Genomic DNA, 6,505 nt, shown 5'->3' on the forward strand with positions numbered 1-6,505 from the left:
CCGCCAGAGCCCTGGGCACCGGTGCTGGGAACGGCATGGTTCCCACCCGCCCAGGATTTTCTTGGAAATGATGCTGGAGCTGGGAACTGAGCCCATGCAAAAGGCGAGGGCTGGTTCCCCGGCACCTGCCCCGACCCGCTGGGCACCCAGCAGCACCCATGGCTGGTGCCACCCGCTCGTGCCTGTGCCACCGCGGGCAGAACGGTGCTGGCAGCCTCGGCCGCCTGTCCCCGAGCACCAAGGCTCAGCACCGAGCAGGTGTCAGGAACAGCTCGCCAGCTCTTCCTCCTCCTCCTCCTCCTCCTCCTCTCCAAGAGGCACCGGCGGTCATGGATACGGTGTCCCCAGGGGGTGCCGTGCCCCGAGCACAGAGTCCCCACGGCATCCTGCGGGGCCGAGGAGAGCTCGTGCGAGCCAGGGCTTCCCCAGGGCTTCTCCATAACGGGAGCTGCCCCGGCCCCTCTGCCCTCCTGCTCCGCTCCATAAGAGGAGCGGCGGCGGGGAGCGCCGAGCCTGCGCTTGGCTTCCCTCGGCGGATTCCTTTCCTGCCTGTCACCGACCGATATAGTCCCCGCGTCAGCCCAACCGCGTCAGCCGGGGCTGCGGCTGGCTCTCGGTGCCCAGGGGTGCCGCGGGGTGCCGGGGTTCCTTCTCCTGGCAGAGGCGCCTTCCCGCAGCACGGCAGCCACCCCTCGTCACCCCTGGTGCGAAAAAGGGAATGAAAAGAAGGGCTGTGGGTTGCTTTTTCTCTCTTTTATCGTTATGGGTTCCTGCCTCTTGCAGGCTCAGGGCATGGCAAAGCTGCTCAGCACCGCTGCCGTGTGGTCCCCCGGGGGAGCCAAGCAGCGGGACCCCCACCATGCGCACCGGGCTGGGACCCCTCGAGCCCTGGAGAACACCCGGTGTGCAGCTCTGCCGTATCACCGCGCCTGGTGGAGTTAACCTCCCTTCAAACACCACGTTTGAAAAAATCTGGGGCTTTTTACCCCAAAACCCCACCTCCCAGAGCCACGGAGCCCAGGCACTGCGGCACCAACATCGGGGTGCGACCGCCGTGCAGGCGAGGGAAAGCCCCGCGTGTGGGGACCGGGATGTGCCAGCGCCTCGCAGCCCGAACCCCAGAGCACTGCCTCTCCCCCCTCCTTTTTGAAGGACAAACCCCAAAACCCTCAGACTCCAGTTCTGGGATTTGGGGATCACATCACCGCAGCTTTTGGGGCTCCTCACAGACGTGCAGGGTTCAGAGCCCCTGGGGTCACAGCACCGGGGAAAGCAGCACCAGGGGGGGCCGTGCCCCTGCCGCTGCGAGCAATAAGCAGCGCTTTTGGCAATTAATCCCTCTAAAACCCTTAAGGAACCGCGATCAGGTTACAGGTCTCCCATCACATCGGATTGCTGAGGATTAGCGTGGACAGCCTAAGGAAATGTGCAGGGCGGGCTGCCTCGCTTAGTGGCTCTGCTCCACAGGTCCCTATAGGGGGTGGCTTCAATCTATAGGTATAGGGGCGCGGGGGGACCTGCTCCCACCTCTGCCAGCCCCAGTGTGCGGGGCAGGGGACGGCGAGCAAGGTGCAGCCCCTCCATGCACTCTGCCCTTTGAGGCCGCATGCTGTGCGCATGGTATAGTTATTTCGGGGTGTCTCCATCGCCCTCCACGGGGCTTGCAGTGGATTTGGAAGCTGTGGGCATGGGAAAACCCTGGAGCTGTAGGAAAGGGACCCGTGAGGGTACCAGGACGCTCAGCATCACCCTCCAAGTGCCAGCTTCGTCCCACGGAGAAGGAGCCAGATCCTGCCCGGCACCTGCGGGCTTCGGGCAGGAGCCGGCGGAGGCACAGGCGGAGGCGTGTGATCGGATTAGGGCTGAAAATAGAGACACCGCTCCTCCGAGAGAGCCTTGTGGGGCACTTAAGCCAAGCCCGGGTCGGAGGCAGAGATATTTGAACCCTGGAAAATCACGGCTTGGACGCTCCCCGCTGTTGCCCAACGGCCTTCTCCTGCCTGGCCTTCCTGGAAGGAGAAAGGCCACGAGAAACCACAGCCCCGAGCCCGCACGTAGCAGGGCCGATTACCCCATTTCCCTCAAACAATTCCCTTAACAAATTGCCCAAAGGCCTGCAGAAAACCTTCCTCAACAGCCAAAAATGTGGACGGTGTGCGGGGAGGGGGATGAGGCTTAGTGAGCCTCTTTCTTCTGCTCTTCTCCACCCAAGCTCTGGGATGGGGACGGCTCTGCAGCCCTACCGAGGGGCGCAGGACCCCATAGAGGTGTCACACCGACCCCACACCACGGGGTGCGAAGCATCCCCAACCCACCCGGCTGCGTCTCCACGCAGGGTGAGCATCAGGAGCGAGGCGGCGGGGAATTAGGTGCGTTAACTTGCCGGGCAAAACAAACTGATTGCGGAGGTTTAACCAGATCAGTGACTTAAGGAGCTTAGCGGGGAGGAGAGAACTGGACCAAGATGGGCTTAGCACATTAAGGCGGGCGTAGGGGAATCAGCCCCGCAGCCACTTGCAGCAGGAACAGGCTCCGGGGGCCTGGAAACCCCCCAGGACTGGGGCTGCGTGGGGATGGCACCGGTGGGGAAGGGGTGACGGGGTGGTGGGGACAGGGGGCGATGGGGTGGTGGGGACAGGGGTGGCAGGGTGGTGGGGACAGGGGGCGATGGGGTGGTGGGAACAGGGGTGACGGGGTGGTGGGGACAGGGGGCGATGGGGTGGTGGGGACAGGGGTGGCAGGGTGGTGGGGACAGGGGGCGATGGGGTGGTGGGGACAGGGGTGGCAGGGTGGTGGGGACGGGGTGATGGGGTGGTGGTGAGGGGGCTTCAGAGCCCATGGTGACAGCCCTGTCTTTGGGCACAGGGGTGTCTCAGGCCCTCGGGGGGGGGGGGGGGGAGCATTTTTGGGTCTGGGGAGAAATGGGCCAGCAGAACTGAAAATAAAATGATTTAATCAACTTTTCTCAACATGTCCGAACCAAGAGCTGAAGCACGAGGGTGCCCATCACAGGGCAGATGCCAGAGGATGGGGTGGGAGATAAAAACCTTCACGGGCTCAAAAGGAGCCAAAAATACACCAAGGCGCACCCCCAGCCCCTGTTTTACCTCCCGGGGGGTGGACTGGAGGAAGGAAAGAGACCGAAACCCCCAGTGTGCTGCCTCCAGCCCCTCAAAAAATAGCTTAGGGCAGTGCTGTGGGATGGACTCAGGTGCTTGGAGGAGCAAATCAGGGCTGGGGGGGGGGGGCAATCCCCACCCGCTGGGGCTAATTGGGGCTAATTGGGACCTTCACGGGAATAAATGCTGGAGGCTGGGGGAGAGGGTGGGTAACGGGGAGTGTTCTGGGAGGAAGGGGCTGGGGACCCCCACGTTGGTAGGGACCCCAAGGAGGTTGGGGACACCCGGGGGGGGGCCGATTCCACCCCACGAAGCCGCTCGGGGCCAAGGCGGCTCCTGCAGTGCCCTCTGGTGTCGCCGGCCCGCAGCGGGCGCTGGGGCCCCACGCGTGTCCCGTTCCCCCCCCCGCCCCGTCCCACGGCTGGGATTTAAGAGCGAAAAGCAGAAAATCTGGGCTTAGGTCTTTGCACGTTTTTTTTTTCCTAGGAAGTTGTTTTCTCTAACGGAATAATCTCATAAAAAGGCGGCGGGGGGGGTGCTCGTTGCGCGGTGTTTTTGCTGGCGGGGGTGCTGGGGGTTATTTGAAGCCCTCTGCTCTCCCAGCCAGGGATGCTCCTGGCAGCAGGCAGGGAATGGTCCAAACCCTGGGCTGCATCTCCCCTCTGACCATGTGTTTGGGGGTTTTCTCCCCATATCTGACCCCAAAAGGGGCCCAGGACCCCCCAGCAGGTTGTTACCCCCCAGCAGGTTGTTGCCCCCCCCCCACGGTGTGTGAGCGCGGTGCTGGTGGCGGCACAGCTCTCTGGGGGTGACACGGGGTTCCTCGCCCGAAACCACGGCCCCGGGACTCGGAAGGATTTGGGGTGCGAGGGCTGGGCAGGGGTGCAGGTGGCCGCGTCCCCCAGCAGTCCCAGGAGGGTCATCCTGGCCCGGAGCAAGCGGCCTTTTAAAGGGGCTCGGGTTAGATTTTATTTAATTGTTTTTCCAGAAGCAGGTATCGCTTCTGGCTCCGGCACCGGCCTGGGGGAGCTGCTGGTATTCTTTTACTCTGCAGACTGGGCTGAGGACACAGACACCACTGACCTCCCACCCCCCCCCCCTGCATTTCAGCTGCAAGGTGATGCCCTGTGAACAGGGACATCCCGCTGCCCCCCGGGGCTGTGGGTGTCCAGGAGGCCACCGCTGCCTCCCCCCATCCTTTAAAATCCCTCCTGCCTCCAGCGCAGCTTTCGCCATGTATCCAAAGCAAGAAGGTATTTTATTATTATTATTATTTTTGAGGTAAACGAGCGCTTATTTGCGGGAGTGAAGCTTCAAGGACGCCTGGGATTGCTTCTCGCTCTTCCACCAGCCCTCCCGTCCTCGCTAACGGCAACAACCTCCCCTATCTGGTAGGCAAACAGGAATGTGGGTGAAGCACAACGAATTTAACACTCCGGCTGCAGACGCTGCAGGAACACGGTGTGACGAGGCCGTAATTGTACCGAGACAGAAGGGTGGGGAGGAATTGTTGCATCGAAGGATTTCTGAATGATTCTGGTCTTACCGGGTTAACAGAGTGGATTTCTTTTTTTTTTTTTAAGGTCTTTCCCTGCAATTCCTTTAAGTAGGTTCAGCTCTAATCAGGTCAAAAGCTGATTTGCAAATAATCACCAGAGAGAGGGGGGAAAAAAAATCGAGAGATTTAAACCCAAGCTGTGCATTTCATACTATTAATTGAAAGCCTGGGAGAGATCACAGAGAGATGATGTGTCCTTTCTCCTGGTTGAGCCCCGTAAGCTGCTATTAGCAGCAGCCTCCCACCCTGCTGGGGGATGCCTCCTGCCTGGGATTATGGCTGGGCACGCAAGGGCAGAAGTCGGGGAGCACCGAGGTGGGATGTCAGCAGCACGGGGAGCATGAAAACGAGCAGCACGTGCACTTAAAAATCAGTCTGAAAATGGGAATTAATAGGAGAGACACCTTTGCAGCCAGTGCTGCCTCCTAGCTTTGCTAACATGAAGTTGATGCTCAAATATTGCTCTGCCACGCTTTTCCTGCACCTATTTATGGGTGTTGTATTGTGGCCCTACAATATTATTTTTTTAGGGCAGACTCAACGTGTATATATGTATATATATATTTTTATATATATATACACGTTGTTGCCTTGCAGAGACCCGGCTGCCCACAGTGGCCCCTTCTGGGCCAGGGAGCCCCTATCCCATTTTCCAAGCCCCCACGCGCCTGGAGGAAGAAGTCACTAATCAGTGAAATCCACCCCGGTATTAATTACATGCGATTACCGGGGCTTATTTGCTAATCCCTGTTCTAATCACTCTCTCGGCGATGTTTCAGCCAGCACCTAAGGACACCAAACATAAGGAATAAAATATATGGAGTTTACTTCTGCTTGTGCCCCGCTGCGGAGCGGGGGCAGCGCGAGGCGGGCGGCAGCCCCGGCCGGCGCGGACGCGAGCGTTACACAACAGACCTGCTGTCTGACGGGAAGGTAGGAGCAGCACATTCATGAGTCAGTGAAATCCCCCCCACCCCGACCCGAATCAAGCGGTTTTGTCTTTTAATTTAAAAAAAAAAAAAAAAAAAACACGAAGCTGAGTTGGGATCTTCCGGCAGGAGGGGGGACGCATGCAGCCTCCAGGGAAAGCCACGGCGAAAGCTTGGCGCAGCGAAGCGAGCCCCCAGCTCCATGGCTCGTCCGTGGGGCTGAGGAAAGCTGCTAGCCCAGGGGCTACGAGCCCTGTGGCAGGCTGGAGGAGAGCTTGGCCAGCAGGACCGCTGCGGTGCTCCCGGCACGATGGGGATGATGCTGTCGGGTCCGAGCCCTCCGTGACGAGGCCAGCTCGGGGCTGGTGGGGCGCAGATGGGGACGGCAGCGGGGTGGCCCCACTCAAGCCTTCTGCTCAGAGAGGGGGCTCAGTCCCCAGCCCACCTCCTTGTCCCTTGAGATCCCACAGCACGTCTCCCCCAAGGGCACGCTCTGCGGCAGGGTGACATTGGGGTGCCTGCAGGACGCCTGCTCGGAGCTGGAGGCACAGGGAAAGGAGGCTTCAAGCAGTGTCGGCCCGGTCAGAGCAGTCCCAAACATCCAGTGGCCGGCTGAGCCCGGTGGGAGGCAAATGGGGTCGGTGCCACGGCAAGGAGCAGTCCTCCTCTGCTCTCTGCCCCTGCAGAGATGCAGTCCGAAGCTGAAATCGCCAGCTGGAGGTGGTGGAGGTGGTGGATGTGGGGCAGCCCCCAGCCCTCTTGATCGTCCCGAGGCTTGCGTGGAGCACGCTCAGGCTAAAAACCGGCACCCGAGCTGTGGTGCGAGGCTGGGTCCCCCCCATTGTCCTGCCGGACACCTCCAGGGCATCTGTGGGGAAGGCACCCTGCCCCGCAGCGGC

The 6,505-nt window shown here is 60.8% G+C and overlaps 1 long non-coding RNA gene across 2 annotated transcripts; it reads left to right on the forward strand.

Moving 5' to 3' along the window:
* The first annotated feature begins 2,919 nt into the window (after positions 1-2,919).
* LOC310886137 lies at positions 2,920-6,103 on the forward strand. Of its 2 annotated transcripts, XR_014575196.1 has the most exons (5): positions 2,920-3,579; positions 4,108-4,236; positions 4,401-4,510; positions 5,457-5,610; positions 5,736-6,103. It is a non-coding gene; the product is annotated as an uncharacterized lncRNA (long non-coding RNA). The 2 variants fall into 2 exon arrangements; XR_014575195.1 differs by having other exon boundaries at positions 4,401-5,610.
* The last annotated feature ends 402 nt before the right edge of the window (positions 6,104-6,505 follow it).

This window comes from Anser anser, assembly GCF_964211835.1.
Source record: "Anser anser genome assembly, chromosome: 24".
In the NCBI taxonomy this organism is placed as follows: Eukaryota; Metazoa; Chordata; class Aves; order Anseriformes; family Anatidae; genus Anser; species Anser anser.